This window comes from Microtus ochrogaster, unplaced genomic scaffold (genome assembly GCF_000317375.1).
Source record: "Microtus ochrogaster isolate Prairie Vole_2 unplaced genomic scaffold, MicOch1.0 UNK121, whole genome shotgun sequence".
NCBI lineage: Eukaryota > Metazoa > Chordata > Mammalia > Rodentia > Cricetidae > Microtus > Microtus ochrogaster.
Window position 1 is genome coordinate 44,956 of NW_004949219.1, and position 20,818 is coordinate 65,773.

Consider the following 20,818-nt stretch of genomic DNA (forward strand, 5'->3'; position numbering starts at 1 on the left):
CCCACCTACTACCCACACTCCATGCATCATGTGACAATCTCCCACCTACTACCCACACTCCATGCATCATGTGACAATCTCCCACCTACTACCCATACTCCATGCATGCATCATGTGACAATCTCCCATCTTACTCCAAAGTTTTCATCTTAAAAGTCATCTATGTGACTAGAGATTGTTCCATGGGTAAAGTCCTTGCTGTGCAAACAGAGTCTTGATCCTCTGTACCCATGCACAAGTCAGACATGGTGCTTTGTCTACAACCCTAGAGCTGAGGAGGGGCAGAGACACGCAGGTGGTGGGAGGGCTAGTCTAATCTAAACAACCAACTCTGGGTCAGTGAGAGACTCTCTCTCAAAAAACCAGATGGAGAGACACCTGAGATGAACTTCTGACCTTCCACATAGGCACATAAGAACAAGTGCACACACATGTGTCACACCCAGGCATGCAACAGACATACATGCACACACACACACACACACACACAATTCAACAATTTTATAAATTACTTTGATATATATACATACATATACACACAATCAGTTTTAAATGTATAGGCAAATATTTCATTAGTCTGAAAACATGGTCTGAAAAGGTGAGGTAATTTGAAAGGAGACTTAAATACCACACTGAGGATCTTTTCTCTAAGATATAATAAAAATGCTTGCTAGTAACACGAGTACCAATATCTAACTGAATTTTGAATTGAATATGCTTTAAGCTAGGCTTGTAGATTTTTCTAAACTACATTTATAAGGGTTCTAGAAAGAGTAAGGCGATGTGTCCCTCTATATAGTCTTAAAATTCTGTATATCCCAAGGCAATAATCTGCTTTTGCAAGTTTAGTCTATGCTCACGAAAGAATTGCCTAGAATCTGCCAATGATAGTTGCAGCAATCCTTCAGTATCAAATCTAAAACGGTCCCCTTTACAGTGAACCTGGCCTCTGGCTTCTCTGAAGTAGAGCCCACAGGACCAGTAGAGAACACCTGTCACAGCAGACTATCTGGTCATGCAGTCATGGTTACAGTCTTCACCAAAGAGACTGGATGGTTCTGACACCTGAAGAGAACACCTGTCACAGCAGACTATCTGGTCATGCAGGACCAGTAGAGAACACCTGTCACAGCAGACTATCTGGTCATGCACTCATGGTTACAGTCTTCACCAAAGAGACTGGATGGTTCTGACACCTGAAGGAAAGTATTTGATCTCATCTGTGTTAAAAACATAATTGACATCTTAACTTTAGGATTTCTGGAAATTAAAAAGTCGTTGCTCCACATTTTTTGAAATAATGCCTTCAGTCAGCCAGATTGCTCAGAGGGCAAGGCACCTGCTGCACAGACCTGTGCTCCATCTCCAGGACCCACCTGGTGAAGGGGAGAGCCCAAAGTTGTCCCCTAGTCGCCACACATGCACACTATGGCAATCTTCCCTGGAACCCTCCACACTGAGTAAACTTAAGTAAAAAACAATAGTGCCTACATTGTGGTGGGGGTGGGTAGGTGGATGGGTGTTTTAAAGGAGAGAAGATAGAAAATGAAGTATTGATAACCTGTTCTGCTACAGTCATAGCACAGATTGTAGGAGGAAAACCTTTGTCTTTCATGTTCTTTACTTGTCCCACATCTATTGCTTTAAATGGGATTACTGGATTGCTGGTACTATGCCTCAGATATTAGCCACCGTTTCTTTAGACAGCATCACCTTTCTTGACCGTTTACTTATTCCATAGCTGAAAATGTTATGTAGAAATGAATGACTCATCTCTTCTCTCACTGGACAGTTATTTATTCACAATCCACAATTATTACCAATCACATGCAACTATTAACCTCAGTTCCAAGTACCTGAAACAGCACATCCAGTAAAATATTGAAGCTCCTCAGAACACATATTTGTCGATGAAATGACATCCTTGTAGCATTATTTTTAAGATTTTTTAGCACATAGTGCCAAAGCTTTTCTGTAAGAAATGATCATTCCCCAATGTTGCAAATTTTTTTGCAAATTTATTTTTTAAGCCTTTCACTACTTGGTGAAATGTAACAAGTTATAATTTATGTTTCTTGGATCACCCTGGATATAAAAACTTTTCACTAATGTTGACCTTTGGATCTCATCTTATTACCTCATTCTTTTGTCCATTTTTTGCTAAAAGTGGTGCTAGCAGACCTATTTATATGAACATTTTACATATAACTTAAACATGCTCACTTTGTTAGATGTATTAACAGTTCTGCCTATTTGGCATATTTCTTATATTTCTTTAATTCCAATGAAGTTAAAATAATGAGTGTATATTTAATATTTTATATTGTATATACTGCCCCATGTAAACACATGGAAGCATTGCCTTAATTTTTTTCTTTTTATGTGATACTAATTCTATCCTGGGGCTTAATCCTTAAGACTGTTTTTTGGGAACAGTGTGTTACTGGCATAAAAACAGAGAAGTCGACCAATGGAATCGTATAGAAGACCCGAATTTTAACCCACAAACCTATGAACACCTCATCTTTGATAAAGGAGCCAAAAGTATACAATGGAAGAAAGAAAGCATCTTCAACAAATGGTGCTGGCATAACTGGATGTCAACCTGTAGAAGAATGAAAATAGACCCATATCTATCACCATGCACAAAACTCAAGTCCAAATGGATTAAAGACCTCACTATCAGTCAGAACACATTGAACCTAATAGAAGAGAAAGTGGGAAGTACCCTACAACAGATGGGCACAGGAGATCGCTTCCTATGTGTAACCCCAGCAGCACAGACATTAAGGGCAACATTGAATAAATGGGACCTACTAAAACTGAGAAGCTTCTGTAAAGCAAAGGACACTGTCACCAAGACAAAAAGGCAACCTACGGACTGGGGTTTACCAACCCCGCAACAGACAAAGGTCTGATCTCCAAAATATATAGAGAACTCAGGAAACTAGACTTTAAAATGCTAATTAACCCAATTAAAAAATGGGGCACTGAAATGAACAGAGAATTCTCAGCAGAGGAAGTTCAAATGGCCAAAAGACACTTAAGGTCATGTTCAACCTCCTTAGCGATCAGGGAAATGCAAATCAAAACAACTTTGAGATATCATCTTACACCTGTCAGAATGGCTAAAATAAAAAACTCCAATGATAGCCTTTGCTGGAGAGGCTGTACCCTCATCCATTGCTGGTGGGAATGCAATCTTGTGCAACCACTTTGGAAATCAGTGTTTCAGTTTCTCAGGAAATTCGGGATCAACCTACCCCTGGACCCAGCAATACCACTTCTGGGAATATACCCAAGAGATGCCCCATCATATGACAAGAGAATTTGTTCAACTATGTTCATAGCAGTATTATTTGTAATAGCCAGAACCTGGAAACAACCTAGATGCCCTTCAATGGAAGAATGGATGAAGAAAGTGTGGAACATCTACACATTAGAGTACTACGCTGCGGTAAAAAACAATGACTTCTCGAATTTTGCATGCAAATGGATGGAAATAGAAAAAAAACTATCCTGAGTGAGGTAACCCAGACCCAAAAAGATGAATATGGGATGTACTCACTCGTAATTGGTTTCTAGCCATAAATAAGGGTCACGGAGTCTACAATTGGTGATCCTAAAGAAGCTAAGTAAGAAGGTGAACCAAAGGAAAAACTCATAGTTATCCTCTTGGCTATGGGAAGTAGACAAAATTGCCTGGGAGAAAATTGGGATCTTGGGGGTGGGGTGGGAGAGGGGTAAGGGGAAATGGGGAGAGATAAGGGAGAAGGGGAGGATGGGGGGAACTTTGGGAAAAAGGAGGATTGGGATAAAGGAAGGTTGGATAGGGGAGCACGGAAGCACAATTCTTAGTTAAGGGAGCCACTTTAGGGTTGGCAAGAGACTTGAACCTAGAGTGGCTCCCAGGAGCCCAAGCCGAGGTCCCCAGTTAGTTCCTTGGACAGCTGAGGATAAAGAACCTGAAATGACCCTATCCTATAGCAATACTGACGAATATCTTGCATATCATCATAGAACCTTCATCTGGTGATGGATGGCGATAGAGACAGAGACCCACACTGGAGCACTGGACTGAGCTCTCAAGGTCCCAATGAGGAGCAGAAGGAGGGAGAACATGAGCAAAGAAGTCGGGACCACGAGGGGTGCACCCACCCATTAAGACAGTGGAGCTGATCTATTGGGAGCTCACCAAGGCCAGCTGGACTGTGACGGAAAAAGCATGGGATATAACTGGTCTCTCTGAACATGGCGAACAATGAGGCTGATGAGAAGCTAAGGACAATGGCACGGGGTTTTGATCCTACTTAATGTGCTGGCTTTGTGGGAGCCTAGCCAGTTTGCATGTTCACCTTCCTAAATATGGACGGAGGGGGGAGGACCTAGGACTTACCACAGGGCAGGGAACCCTGACTGCCCATTGGACTGAAGAGGGAGGGGGAGAGAAGTGGGGGGGGGGGGGAAAGGGAAGGAGGAGGGGGGAAAAGGTGGGAGGAGGAGGAAGGAAATGGGAGGGTGGGAGGAGGTGGAAACTTGTTTTTTTTTTTTCCTTTTCTCAATAAAAAAAAGAATTTTTAAAAAAAAAAAAAAGACTGTTTTTTGGGTCCTGGTATAGCTGACTCCGTGTTCTTTATGGATGAACTATCTGTGCTGCTGTAGTGGTTTCATTTAGTCTGGCTCTCCCCTTTGCTCCAGAGGAGATTCTCTCCCAATGTCCTTAAACTTGACTAGCCTGACAACCCAGGTTATCTTAATGAAGTTTTCGAGTTTCTTCTCTGATGACTTGGCCTGCTTTCCTCCTCTGGGCATCATCTGCTAACTGACGCAGGAATGCCTGTGGGCTGAGCCCTGGGATGTCTTTTTATTTCTCCCAGTTCTCTAGTTTTCTTTAATTGCTATTCTGCATCTTCTGAGATTTTTTTCTTATCTTCTTATAGTTTTCTTTTGTTAAACTTTTGATTTGCAATAGGTCATTCCTGTTGTCTTGGTTTTTATTGCTTCTGTGAATTCCCCTTTTCCTATTGATCTTGCTTTGCAGACACGTTTATCTCTTAAAAACGCTAAAATGCCAACGGTTTTTAGAGTTTTGCTCCTTGATACAGTCTCTTTGAAGAGGGTGCTTATATCTTGGTTTTGGTTTCTTACATGCATATTTAAATCATTCTCAAGGCTGATCTCCAAAATATACAAAGAACTCAAGAAACTAGATATCCAGATAGCAAATAATCCAATTTTTAAAATGGGGTACAGATCTAAAAAGAGAATTCTCAACAGAGGAATCTCTAATGGCCAAAAGGCACTTAAGAAACTGCTCAACATCCTTAGCCATCAGGGAAATGTAAGTCAAAACGACTTTGAGATACCCTCTTACATCAGTCAGAATGGCTAAGATCAAAAACACTAATGATAGCTTACGCTGGAGAGGATGCAGAGTAAGGAGAACACTCCTCCATTGCTGGTGGGAGTGCAAACTTTTACAGCCACTTTGGAAATCAGTATGGCAGTTTCTCAAAAAACTGGGAGTTAATCTACCTCAAGACCCAGCAATACCACTCTTAAGCATTCACACAAAGGATGCAGATCCATACCACAAAGACATTTGCTCAACTATGTTCATAGCAGCATTATTCATAATAGCTGGAACCTAGAAACAACCTAGATGCCCCTCAACCAAAGAATGGATAAAGAAAATGTGGTACATTGGTATAATGGAGTACTACTCAGCAATAAAAAAAAAAACAATGACATCTTGAAACTTGCAGGTAAATGGGTGGAACTAGAAAAAAAGCATCCTGAGTGAGGTAACCCAGACACAGAATGAAAAACATGGTATGTACTCACTCATAAGTGGATATTAGACATAAAACAAATAATAACCAGCCTATAGTTCACAACCCCAGAAAAGTTAGGTAACAAAGAGAACCCTAAGGGAGACTACATGGCTTCCCCCCTGCAAGGAAAAGTAAACAAGATCTCCTTAGTAAATTGACGGTATGGGGGAGAAGGAGGGGGGAGAAGGTGGGGAGAGGTGAAGGGCAGTGGGAGGAGAACATTTAGATTTTAGAAGATCAAGTTGGGAAAAGGACAGAGAGGGAGAGCAAAGGAAGCAATACCTTGAAAGAGAACCATGGTGGGGTTAGCGAGAAACCAGGCACTAGGAAAACTCCCAGGAAACCACAAGGATGACCCAGCTGAGAATCTAAGCAATAGTGGAGAAGGCACCTTAACTGCCCTTTCCCTGCAATCAGATTGATGACTACCTTATCATTATAGAACATTCAACAAGCAGATGCAGATGGAAGCAGACGGGGAGATTCATAGCTAAGCACCGGCCAAATTCCTGGAGTCCAGTTACAGAGGGAGGAGCGATATGAGCAAAGGGGCCAAAACCATGATGGGGATACCCATAGAAACAGCTGACCCCTCTGAATGTGGGCGGCAGTTATGTGGCATGGGTAGTTTGTGGGGCCACTAGCAATGGAACCAATATTTATCCCTTGTGCATGATCTGGCCCTTTGGTGCCTATTTCCTATGGAAGCTACCTTGCTCAGTCTAGATATAGGGAGGAGGGCCTTGGTCCTGCCTCAAGTGATGTGACAGACTTTGTTGACTCCCCATGGGAGGCCTCATTCTCTCTGAAGAGTGGATGGGGGTGAAGCAGGAGGACTGGAGGGAGAGGGGACTGGGATTGGTATGTAAAATAAGATTTTTTTTTTTTTTAAAAAGTATTATGAAAAAAAAAATCGTCCTCAAACACCTCACAGTCCTTGGTTAGTTCCAGAGCAGGAAAGCTGCCTGGAAACTTGGGGGCACGTGGGCTCATACCCAACAGTTCTTGCCTGCTTGTTTCCTCTAGGCTGGCCATATTCAGCAATGAAGGGTCTCCCAACTTCTCTCCTGGAGGCAACAGGTCTAGCATCTTCCATTATCTGACTTGTAGAAATTCCCCTAACTTTGCATACTCCGGTTCAGAAACTAGCTTTTCTCCTGTGTAGAACATAAGCTGTAGCCTTCTGCTCTGACTGACAATGTCCTAGATCTCAGAGAAAAAGTCTCATTTCTAGAGGTGCCTTCTACAATGGCATAGTTATGCCCTCAGGTCCTGTAAAGAGAGCTGTGTTGCTTGACTCTCCTGATAATTGAGGTGAGGACTCTTCTGCAGGACTTTACAAATCAGCATGTATTTCTCCATCTCATTTCAAATGTCCACATGTTGTCACTATCGGCTATCTTATCTGTGTTATGTCTTAGTTCCTTTGTAAGTTTGTCAAAATACAAATCCTGTTATTGTCACTTCGAGGTGGTTTGGTAAAATAAAAAAAATGGTAACACTTAAATTCCTGTCTTCATGTCTCCCCAACCCAGATGCACTGATGTATGTGTCTCTGTCTGAGTCACTGGTTTATGTCAAATACTCCTGGCCATCATCCCTGACTCCATGGTCTCCTCCTCTCTCACTTCACTTCTTTCTCCCTTCCCCAAAGTCTCAAGTCCTGCATTCCAAGCCAAACTAAGACTTTGCTGCATGAAATATTTCTCTACTAGTCCAAGGTCTGGGTGAAGTTCTGTCCTCCATAACCCATGGTTACTATTTAGCAGGTGCCTACTAAGCACTGAAATGGGAACTCCCAGAAGGTAGTCTGCTTGGCAGGCAGTGTTTACCTTCAGTGGTCACAGAAGGCAAGGAATATATCAATTCTAGAGATGTGTTTGTTTGTTGAAGGCACAGGGCCTGTCTCCATCCATAAACCTTGGTGATCCATCCCTCATAAGTTGCCAGGAAAGGGAAAGGGGAAAGGTGGCTAGCTGTTCCTGTATGCTTGTGCCCCTGAATGCCACTTTTCTCTGCTGCCATTCAAGTCAAGAGTATACAGGAAGTATGGGTATAAAGACATATACATAGCGGGAAGAATCAGTAGAGGTTATATCGTGACATAAATCCTGAAGACAAGGAACTGGCCTTTAAATTCAGCAGTGTAAGCGGCACATTATGACTTCAGTGTAACCTATGATAAGCTGGGCATGGTATTACTAACTTCATCTTAGTTACTTTCTGGGGCATGCGAACTGAGGTGCTAACAGTTGTACCAACTACAAAGATCCCTCCTTACAAAGATACACCACTCAATGAAGAAATTACTTTGAATTATAAATTTTAGATACACTCCCCAAATGAGTCTGCAAATCTTATACAACACAATCTCCCTTTGCCTTAAACTCCAGTGAATTTTACAGCCTCCAACTGAAATAACCCTCATCCACACATATCCTCTCCTTCACTCCTGTTCCCAGAAGCCAATTTCCTGTGTAGTTTAGCTATTTCTTCTGCTTTTCTTGTGCTTTTCAACTTTTCAATTTTAGTTATCATGAACACATACAATAAAAGCTTTAAGATCTACTTTGTGATGTATCTTCCCAACTCACATAGATTATTCCTTCCCCCTCTTAGCTCTATCAAACTTTCGGGTTAAAGTACTAAATCTTCAGCACATAAAATTAGCCACAGCTGATTTGTGCATTGAACAATGAAGTCACTACTGCTTGTTTATAAAAATTTAATATTTTCTCCTTTCTTTGTTTTATACACACTCATTCTGATTCATTTCTAGAAATTTAAATCAAAATGCACAAAGAAAACTGGTTACTGAAGCAAATTTCTCTCTTCCTGGAGGCCCATGTTTGCTTGAAGCTGACACTTCCATCCTCTGCATCCAGGGATTACCACTCCACTATGACAGATCCCTCAGGCTCCTTCCTTGTGTGCACACTTGCTTCAGCAGGGCTCATCCACGGCGTCATGTCCTGAGAGACTCATTAGAGATGAAGGATCTCCAGAAGGGGTTTGAAACCTGCATCCGGGAAGAATACCCAACAATCTGCACTGGGTAGTCATAAATTCTTCTCTTACCAAAGGCACCAAAGATGCTGAGCAAAAGTCATTTTCCACTAGAATTCATGTCGTCATCACCTCTGCAAACTTACCCCATCTATCACAAAGATATGTGGCAAAATGCATCTAGAAGGTCTTGCTAAGTCAATGTCTACCATCTTTGTGGCAATAGATGCTGTGTATGGAATTCCAGACTCAGCTCTAGTAAGGAAGGGATCATGTCAAAAGTTTCTTAACTATTAAACAAGAACTTTAAAGTTATTGGGCGGCTATAAATAACACTCCTGTTTGCTAGAGTTTGGATATGTAAAAATATCTTTGCTCTATGCTCTTGCTTTCCTTTCAGAATTCTGAAGGCATTTTATTGACTTCTCAAAATACAAAACCAACCAGTAATCCTTTTATAAATTCTGTTCCAATCCTGTGCTCACTTTTAGAATGTTCCTCTGGTTATTTTCTGCAGTTTGTCGTTAAGATGTGCATGATGAGTCTGAGCAGTCATTGCTCTAGGCATGCCTTACACAAATTATGTATTATGTTCTGCTTTGCTGTGAAACAAAAGCCTTGTCATTTCTTTCATGTGCTCTCTCCCACTCCGTTTCTCCTTTCCATCTTTGCCTAAGCCATCATTTGGACCCCACACCTCATGACTGAGCCCCTAATTTTATTACCTTTCTCTTTTCAACATTTTGTTCTTTTGTTATTAGCCAATCTCCTATCATTTTCCAGTTCGTGAATGCTCACGGTAGATAATTGCTGCAGGCTTTCTCTTCTCTTTGAGAGGATTGGTTTGCTTTTGGGTTTCATTTGCTCTCTGCACTGCATTTTTTCTCTGGTTTCCCTGTATCAAGTTTGAGAAGCAGGCACCAACTAAGTAACTGCTGTGTTTGCTATGAGTGCTCTAGGAAAACCTAGTCATTCCCTTTAGAGATGGGGACACTGGAGATATCTAAAGGTGAGTCTAATGAAAAGACTTGAAATTTATACTTTTTTTGAGACAGGGCAGGGTCTGTTTACATATCCCTGGCTGACCTAGAACTCAGAGATTCACACACCTCTGCCTCCCAAGTACTGGGGTTAAAGGTGTACCACCATGCCTAGCTAAACATTCTTAAATTAGTAACTGGGGCCAGGAATTTGTGCTATCCAAGAGTTTTTTGTTTGGAGTTTTTGTTTTGTTTTCTTTGTTTTCTTTCAAGACAGGATTTCTCTGGATGTCCTGGAACTTGCTCTGTAGATGAGGTTGGTCTCAAACTCAAAAGATCCACCTGCTTCTGCCTCCCAAGTGTTGGGAATAAAAGCATGTGCCATCATGCCCAGCTACACATAACTGGAGCACAGGAGTTTGTGGTGTCTGAGGGGCTTTTTGTTTATCTTGTTTTGTTTTGGAGACAGGATTTCTCTGTGTAGCCCTGGCTGTCCTGGAATTTTCTCTGTACACAAGGCTGGCTTCAAACCCAGAGATCCACCTGGCTCTACCTCCTGAGTGCTGGGTTTAGAGGCATGCACCATCATGCACAGATTTTTTTAATGGAGATACACACACACACACACACACACACGTGTAGTAGTTGAGGTTATAATCTCAACATTCCAAAAGAGGCAAGAGGACCATGATATTGAGGGTAACTCAGGCTAAGTGGTGAGTTCCAGGACAGGCAGGGCTACACTGTGGAGCCTTCTCTGAAACAAACAAATAGAAACCAGATAATCTATTACAAAATCCTACAATCCAGCTTGTAAGAATTGATAACTTCACCTTTCGCATTTGCTCCAGGCATTTCTTTATATTGAGACAGAATTTACACATTTAAACATACACTTCAATGCTGGGCAGCTGACGTGTTTTTACATGTAGTGCTGTACAATAACCCCTGTAAATTAATTGTAAGACATGTCTATCACCCAAAAAGTATGTGTTTCCATCTTCAGTCATTGCCCATTCCCACCCACAACAAAGCAACTCTTCTCAATTTGCCTACTCCTGATACTTAATGTAAGCAAAATCTAGAATATGTGGTCTTTTGTGCCTGGCTTCTTCCACACAGCAAATTCTTGAATTTGTGTTACATTACATACCAATATTTTGCTTCTTTTTATGACCAAATAATATTTTGCAGTGTACAGATAGTTATCCATTCACGGTTGACATAAATCTGGGTTGTTCTCACTCTGAGGCTATTAACAATGCTGTTATGAACATTCTTGGACAGTTCTGTCTTGATACCTAAAATTGTTGGACCAATCAACAGCTCTATTTAACATTTTGAAAAGTTGTTACACTGTTTTCCAGAAACAGTATTTTTTCTTCCACCAATTATGAGGGTGTCAATTATGCAGACAGCCTCTCCAAGAGTTACTGTCTTCTCTTTCAGAGAGATTCCAGGAGTGATCATCCTGGTTTTAACATTCACTGTTAAAACTGTTTTAACAGTCACTCAATAGTGCCTACTGAGGATCTTATCAAAAGCTTCCTGACCATTCTGCATGCTTTTGGAGAAATATCTGTTCAAACCTTTTGCTTTATTTTATTCCTGAATTGAAAGAGGTCTTCTTTATTGTGAGATGTCTTTTGAAGTGCACACGTTTGGATATTTTCATTTGGGTTGGTGTTTTGAGACAGGGCCTGACAATGTGGCTGTCTGCCAGCTGCTGGGAATACAGGAATGTGCTACAATGACCAGCACAATCTGACAATTTAATCAAGTCCAATCTACCAATGTTTTGTATTGTGGCCTGCCATTGGTGCTGTGTCTGAGGCACTCATTACTGCCCAGTAGCGGTTATGAAGCATCTGCTGTACTGTCTACTAAGGTTTTGTTGTTTTGGTTGATCTTTTAAAGTCTATGGTCTCAATTGAAATTGATTTTTGTGTAGGAATCCAAATTCATTCTTTTGTACTTGGATATCCAGTTGTTCTGGCACCATTTTGTTTTTTTAAGATTACTGGTTTTTCTCCTTGAATTGTCCTGACAGTTTTGTTGGCAGTCTGATTGTAAGGGCTTTTGGGGCCTGTGTTCCACTACATCTCTGCACACATGTGTCAGTGTCGACTATTGGTGGCCACCCTAAACACACACCAACAGAACAGGTCATTTTGCTTTCTCCTTTCCTCCAGGTGCACTTGCTAGGCAGCTTCTTGGATTGTTGACAATTTGATTGATTCACCTTATTATTGTTGACTTACTAATATTTCCCAAGTTTCATTTCTGTGAATTATGAAAGATTTTTTAAGTCAGTTGTCCAGTAGCAAATACCTTACTTCTAAGCCACAAACTCCATTTAAATTATAAGCCACACATATTTTGAAAAAAAATAAATACAATTAAATTTTTTTCCATTATTAATTACTCCCTTTTATGTCTTGTTTAAGAGGTCTGTCTTCTTGAAACCACAAATGTACCTTTTTACATATTTACTTTTCCCAATGACAATCAGAAGAGAAAATACAGCTGGAAGTAAATTTGGACAGCAATAGCCAATAGAAGACAATCCAGAATCTGAAAGTCTCTCTACATGGTCAGATGCTAATACAATTAATTGTAACTTTGAGGTTTAAAATATAGCATAAATGACTGAGATTTCATTAAAGAGCACTTTTCCGCTGTAAGAAATTGTTGCTTTCTCCTTTCCTCCAGGTGCACTTGCTAGGCAGCTTCTTGAATTGTTGACAATTTGATTGATTCACCTTATTATTGTTGACTTACTAATATGAAACTTGGGAAATATTAGTAAGTCAACAATAATAAGGTGAATCAATCAAATTGTCATGGGCTTCTTTCTAGTTTTCTGATGTCTCTGTTCTTCGGCTCCTATGTAGATATACAGAAATCAAAAACCTGAAGCTAATATCCACAAATGAGGACATATAGTGTTTGCCTTTCTGAACCCGGGACGCTTCACTTATTATTTTTCAGTTCTAACCATTTTCCTGCCGATTACTTAACTCCGTTTTTCTTTATGGTTGAAATCCCATTGTGCATATGTTCCGCATTCTTATTCTTAATTCATCTATTGATGAACATGTAGACTGATTTGTTTTCCTAGCAATTCCTTTTTCTAGCAGCCATGAACAAGATGAGCAATTATCTTTTTAGTAGGATATTCCGTCTTTTTGGTGTCTAGAGATGGACTAGCTGTCATGTGGAAGCTCTATTTTTATGTTTCTGAGGGAAAATCATGCTGATTTCCATAGTAACTATATCAATTTGTCCTCCCATCAATGGTGAATGAGGCCCCTCTTTCTCCAAATGCTCGCCAGTATCTGTCATTTTCTTGATAGCTAGCATGACAGGGGTAAGATGGAATCTGAGTGGCTTTAATTTGCATTTCCCAGATGACCAAGTACTTCTGTTGTGTGCTCTGGCAAAAATTTGCTCCCATTCTGTATGCTGTTCACTAATTTTGCTGTAGAGAACCCTTTCAGTTTCTCAAGTCCCATTTGCTGCTAATTGCCTCTATTTCCTGAGCTACTGTTTCCTATTCAAAAACTCATTACCTATTATTACTTATTTTTTTCTAGTCTTCTTAGAGTCTGGGGTCTTACACTATGCATTGAAATCCTCTTACAGCTGATTTCTATGGATGATGAGAGAGAAGGGTTTATTTTACTCTTCTGCATGTGGAAACCAGTTTTCCCAACACTTTGCTGAAGATACTGTCTTTTCTCCAATGACTAATTCAGCATTTTAGTCAAAAAATCAGGGGGCTTAGCAGTATGGATTTATGTCAAAGGTTTTTGTTGTTTCTTTCCTGGATCCACTGGTCTACATGTCCATTTTTGTGCTGGAACTTTCTTCTCCTTTCTCCTTCCCCCATCCACAGTAAAACACTGTGTTTAGGGAGAACAAATCTGCATTTTTGGTTGTGATATTTTCTTTTGCTTTGTTTTTCTAGGCACCATTTCTAAATTTTCCACCCACTCCTCTATTTGTACATACCTATGTGACTACCCTGTTTTAACTTCTATACCACTCGACACTGAGAGTTGTACATACCTATGTGACTACCCTGTTTTAACTTCTATACCACTCGACATTGAGAGTTGGCATGCAACTATCTCACCTTCCATACTCATCCTCTTTGTAGAATTTGACTCCATTCAGTTACACTTGAGCATTCTTTCCAGAGTAAATTCCTATTCATGTGAACTAGGATTACACCAAAATAACCAAACTGCAGCCAGACTTCATGTTCTTTAACTGAGCATTCTTGCCTACTACACAATCTTGACATACAGCAATCATATTTTAAGCATGAAGATAATGTATCTGTTTCCTTACATTCTATGATGCCTTAGGATTTGGTGTGTGTGTGTGCGTGTGTGTGTAATAGAAACTTTTCTCATTATTTCTTGATTTTACTTTCCTTCTTAAATATTTTTATTAGTTCTGTTTTGATTGTTCACTGAGTCTAGAATATTTCATATATATTACCGTATTTTTATTGCTCATAGTTATTATTCTCCTTTGCTTGGAACTTGACACAAACCAAATTCTTGACAACTAGACACATCCTTTAGTAAAATGTTAAGTGTTGCCTGACTTATTAAAAATTCTATACTCATTGCAGATTGTAGTAAGAGTTGCTTTAGACTTTAATACTATTGTATCCCATAATTTATCACCTAATCTAAGACCATTTTAAATATAAAGGGACCCAAAATGACAGTATAAGCCAGAATCTTACTGATATATCAAGTTAAAAAGCAACAGAAACACAGAACTGTATTTTCCCAAACTACAAAATACATTTTTCAAGTACTAAAAATACTTTTAAAAAAATGACAATAGAGTATGGCTGCAAGTTTTTACAAGGGCAAAAATTAAAAATATTCAGAATATGTTCTATAAGTACAAAATAATGAAGTGTCAGATGTTAATGACAAAAATATTAGAAATTCCCAAATTCATAAAATTGAAAATATTTTTAAATTAACCCTTAAAAAGAATGAACTAAAAAGTTAAACGAGGAAATCCATTTTACATAAATGAGAATAAAAATACCACCTTTCAAATCTGTGGTATGTTAACAAGTAATATTCAAGAACATTTGAAAATCTTAAATAGTTAAGGCAGGAGGCTAGAAAATTAAACGAACTATGTAGGCAACTATCTGGAAATAAATTTTCAAAAAAAATTTAAAAGAACTAAAAATAATACCAGGAATTGATGAAATACAAAACCAATAAATAACAGAGTACAGAGAAATACAAGCTTTTGAGAATTTTAATATACTTGAAAAAAAATCTCCAGTGAGAATGATGAGGAAGGAAAATAAAAGACACAGATCACTAGCTCTAGTAAGATGGAGGTCAGCGCTGTAAGAGACATGAAAGTAAAACAAAGAGGAAACAAAATAAAACAAAAGTATGGACAATTTTACACTAATACATTTTTCAAATTAAGGGGATAGATTGCTAGAAAAATATTAACAGACACAAGAAAAGAGAAAATTAACTATATTCATAACCATCAAAGAAATTGAAGTATCAGCCAAACTCTTAGAAAGAAACTTCCAAATTCAAGATAGCTCTACTGGGGAATTTTACCAACCCTTTAAAAAAATGTAATTCCAATCTTGGGCAAATTTATCCAGAGAACAGAAAGTATGCTTCCTAATTTGTATTATGATACAAATCCTGAGGACATTATGAGAAAGGAAAACAGTTAATATTCCTTTTGGACACTGACACAAAAATCCTAAATAAAGTATGAACTCGCTGACCCTAAGACTATGTGCACTGTGGTCCAGATGGCTTAGTCCATAAATAAATTATTAGGTAAAACCTAAAATAAATCTGTTGAACACATAGTAACATATTAAAAAGAAATCTCAAACACAGAAGTATTTAGTAAAAGTCATCATTCTAAACATGGTGTTTACATTTATAGTGTCGCTGTCAGGCTTTCACCAGAGGAGCTTCTTTCTGAAGCATCCAGCGGTAACTGCAGAGACTCGTGACTAGTCAAAGTGCTGAGAATAAATGTCTGTTCAACACTCAGCCCTAAATGGGACACCTCTATCACCCCCTTAAGGTTCAGAGAACACAGTGGAAGTGGCAGGGAGAACAGAAATGCCTAAGGAAGGGGCAGTGTTGGAGAATAATCTTCAGGCATAAGCATGGCCTTTGCACTCTTGAACTCAAAAGCTCTGGTTGCCTGTGCTTGACCTACACAAGACTGGGTTTGTCAACATCCTGCCAGAGAAGAAGGAAGGACTAACAGGACCCCACCCTTTTCTGCAGATCTGTGGTAATTAATGACTTCCAGGGTGAGGAAGAACAGCCACCAGAAAGATGCCCATGCTCCTGTAAGCAACCCTAAGGAAACTCACTGGATCACAAAAATAAGGAAATAAGTAGACATAAAAGTAGAAAAGGGATTAGTTGGGAAGAGGAAGTGGGATCAGTAGGAGGGAAAGAGATATGAATATGATCAAAATACATTATATACACATATGAAAATGTCATAATAAAATTTCATAATAAAAATCAGGTGTAATATATAATTTTTAATGTATTATTTTTCAGCATTCTCAAATAGTAAGAAAATCCCATAAAATATATCATTACAAACCTTCAGCAAAATTGTACATAAAAGTAGTAAAAGTCTTATCTTGCAGATAAAGAAAAAAACAGGGACACCTGAGATCAGAATCTTTATTCAACATTGTCCTGGAAGTTCTAACCAACACAAGGCAAGGGAAAAGAGAAGGCAGAATGGAAAGAGACTGAAAAAGAAGAAACACATTATCATATTGACAGATGGTATGTGTGTAAAAATATTCAGAGTAAACCACTTGAATTAATAGAAGAATTTGGCAAGTTCTCTAAATTTCAAATAGATATATGCAAAAATCAACTATATTTACATATACCAGTTACAAATGATCCAAATTTAAGAATGATATCATTGACAATAACATTAGATATTAATGACACCTAAAGCCAGCAAGAGCTTGTGAGATTTCTGAAGCAGTAATATGAATATACACAGAAAAGCAGTATACTGACATGCTTTAGAAAACAAAGATGATCTAAAGAAATGAGAAGATATACTTCGTGCCTAAATCTAAAGACTGACTCATTATAAACACCACTTTTTAAATTTGCAAATGCAATGTTATTCCAGTTAAAACCTCAAGTGTATAGAACTTGACATTTGGCCCCTGAGTATACAAAGGGCAAAGAGATCTTGGAAAAGAGGAAGAGGTAACAAGAATTGTTCAACTAGATGTCAAGATACCACTATTACATTACAGACAAAATGAATGCCTGGCTGTCTAAGAAAGATCTATGAAGCCTTTAGAAGATACCTACAAAGAGTATCAATATGATTTCAAAGAAAAATAATTCTCAACTAAAATATAGCATGCACTTACCAAAAAAAAAAAAAGATTGATTGAACTCCCCCAAATGGAAGATTTCCATCTATAAAAGTCAGTATCAAATATTTCCAAATGAGATGTCTGAAGTTATATGTACAGTTTAAGAAGCAGCAGTTACTACCTCAAGTGTTAAGAACTCAGAAATCTGTAAGGAAAAGACAATTCAATAGAAGAATCCCTCACAAAGAAGTCAAAGTAGATAATAAACATGAATTAGACATCAAGGAAACACGATCAAGATGTCAATGACAGGTCACTACCGCACTGCCAGGTCTGATGAAACTGAGATGCTGTACAGTATCAGGCATGATGAGATTCCACAAGGAGAGCTCTCCCCCTGCGGATGTGGTTCATAGGAAATGCACTCTACTCCTCTGCACACTTGCAACAATAGCTGTAGTACTTTTATTTGTAAAGATCACTGTAACAGAAACATAACTGTTAAATTTATAGAGTACATTTTTACAGTCAAATTCCACACAGCTACACACCACATACATTAAGTGCAAGGGCAAAAGAAAAACACAAAAGAAAAGATTTGTTTATATAAACATTTAAATCTATATAAGTTCAAAGCTGACAAGATTGAATTTCACTTAGAAATTCATTCATGGGCATTTAGTAAATATATTTGGAGGCTGGAGAGCTGATTCAGCAAGATTGTTTGCTGAACAAACACGGAGACCTAAACCCTAATCCTTGGCTTACATATAAGGAGGTGGTCATGTGCATGCATTTTCTTTCTTACAAAAAAATTTCACCTTTTTTGAGCTATCAGGTTCATAGATGATGGGTTTATTAGATGTAGGGGAATGATTCAACTAGTCGAAATGGAGAGGCATTTGATAACAATTATAACTGGATTGGGGGGACTAACTAGAATTTTGATGGTATATATAGAGGAGACTGACCATCACATGAGTTTACATTAAGAGACTATCTCCTGAAAGGAATTGTTTTCTCTGGGTCGTGTAAGTCCTGAAATCAAGACTTGGGTAACAGATGAGAAGTGGCCTTTTTCTAGGGATTAGTGCACTAGTAGACTGTCCAATTGTTCATGTCACATATGCCACAAAAAGACAGACACATATGAAACAAACAACTTTTACACCAGACAGGATTTCTTCCTGGTAAGCTTTATTCATTCATCTGTTCACTCACTTCATTTGGAAAAGTCTCACTGGGCAAACGATAGTGTTAGTCCTTGTTTTAAATGGCTGGTCTAGACCACTGAGCATGACCTCATGGAACTTACATTCTACATGTTCTGCATGGAGATGGAGCAGCAGTGATTTTAACAACACAAAACCACACACATGCTCTGTAAAAAGAAAAGAAGAGCAGACTATGGGAGACAAGAGTGCAGGACATTAGATGAAAAAAAGAACAGCTGCCATCTTAACTGGGATGTCATAGCTGGCTGGTCTCACTTGAGTGAGGAAGACCCTTCATGGACACTAAGAAAAGGCCCTATAGGAGAAGTAACTGTGACTAAGCAAGAAGGTATGCAAGCCGGAAAGGCATAAACAAGAAACTTTGGAGCCCACTGTAGGAATATTTTGGCTTCTCCAGGGAGGGTATTGGGAAGCCAATGTCCCTCTACTGTCTGTGTTCTTCTCAATCTCATTCAAATATTTTTTTAAATAAATTGCTGAGAACACAATATTGTAATGTTATCATTGAAAAGTGAGTATTTTGTGTTTCTTTTAAAAAAGATCTTATTATGTTTTTAATTTTGTACATCTATGTGTGAGTATGTGCGTGTATGTGTGTGTGTATGCCCACTGAAGCCAGAAAAAGGTGATGAAAGCCCTGGAGCTGGAGTGCCCTGCCAGACACTGATGCTGAGAACTGGACTTGGGTACTCTACAAGAGCAGTAACTGCTCTTAAAACCCCAGAACCACCTCTCCAGCTTTACTTTCTATAGTGACTGAAATCTCTTCTGCAGTTTTTATTCAGTTGTTTGTATTTCTTTTTTACATTATGTGTATCAGTCATAGTGGAGCTAAGTATATGTTAAAGACTTTACAAAACTTACTTTCTAATCTGACATTCAGTTACTGACTTCATTCACATCTCCTAATAACTTACTTATGTAGTCCTGTCTCTCCTGGAACTAACTATGTAGACCAGACTGACCTCAAATTCCAAGATCCTTCAGCCTCTGCTTCCAAGGTGCTGAAATTAAAACACATGTGTTATCCAGACCTAGCTCATGACAAAAATATGTTTAGACAGGGTTCTTGACTCAGTCTCAGATCACTGGGATCACAGGTATGGGTCACCATACCCAGCTTAAATTTAAGATCAAAGTGATTTTTGAATTGTTTATTCTAAAGCCATGTAATGTTCTGCCTTCATCAAACTGTGCTCCTAAACAGCAGGTACTATACACTCTGAAATGTCCTTCTGAGGTTTCTTTTATTCCTTTGGAGACGGTTTTCTGTAACCTTTGAAGCTGCAATTCATATATTGTCTCCTCCATGAAAAGTTAATTTTGCAATCACAAGTATTGCATAGAACATATAAGCACACTAAAGCACTACCCTTGCTCTATTAAAAATGAAGGTGCATATAAACCTGGTGTGATCTATAAGACATGAGATGGGACATGTGTCTCTAAGGTTTGGGAACAGGACTGAGTTCCAGGAACTAGAGAGGATAACCTGATCTCTAGTGACACATGAGAAAGTAACCTGTTAGATAAGCCAAGCAAGTAATCTTTCTAGAGAGAATCCTATCTTTCCAAATTCAAAGATCTTCTGTTAGAGGACCTGGAAGATGGTTCTGTTGGTAAAGTGCTTGTTGTACAAGCATGAGGACCCGAGTTTTGATTCCCAACAAAAGCTAGGTGTGGCAGAAAACACCTGTCAGCCCAGGGATGGAAAGGAAAAGACAGGAGGATCTCCAGGGCTTGTGGCTAGTCAATCTAACCAATCCAACAGCGTGAGGTTAGTGAGAGGCTATTTCAAAAGCAAAGGTGAAGGGCAATAGAGGAAGACACCGACATGAACCTCCTACCTTCAGACACACACACATGAACTGCACACTCATGGGATCTTCTACTCTAAAGAAAGAGGATGTAGACGGAGAAGGGAATGTGAAAAATATTGCCAAGGAACAAAGTGAGCAAGCAGGGGATAAGATGATTGTAGGCAGAATGGGTGGGGGATTACTTTTCTGTGGTAATCAATTTGAAATAAAATCACAGAGGAGGCTAAGGCGGAGAACTGCCATGGGGTTACTAAACTAATCTGGGCTACACTATAAACTAGAGCAGACAGAAAGAGCTTAGTTAGTTTATGATAAATGTGAGATAAGCTGGCAGGGCCACCTCTAAGGGACTTTCTTGATCATATTATTTGAAGTAGGATGGAACCTTCTAGTGGTAGTCAGACAAAAGAAGGCCCAAAGGAAGTCTTAGGTTTTGCCTGCTTGTCTTCCATAATGGTATCCAGTTATCTCCCTATTCTCTGGTTGTTGTCCAGTTATCTCCCTGTTCTAGGCTGTTGTCCAGTTATCTCCCTGTTCTAGG

General features: G+C 39.1%; 1 protein-coding gene across 4 annotated transcripts in view; it reads right to left on the minus strand.

Moving 5' to 3' along the window:
* The window catches only part of Kdm4d (lysine demethylase 4D), a 29,723-nt gene that overhangs the window by 5,557 nt on the left and 3,348 nt on the right, over positions 1-20,818 (minus strand). Inside the window, exon 2 of one of the 4 annotated variants that reach the window (XR_003376758.1) lies at positions 8,551-8,853. The exons of the other annotated variants lie outside the window; for them this stretch is intronic. The gene's annotated coding sequence lies outside the window, so the exon portion shown is untranslated. Of the gene's footprint in view, positions 1-8,550; positions 8,854-20,818 lie in introns of those variants that run through there. 4 annotated transcript variants of the gene reach the window in all.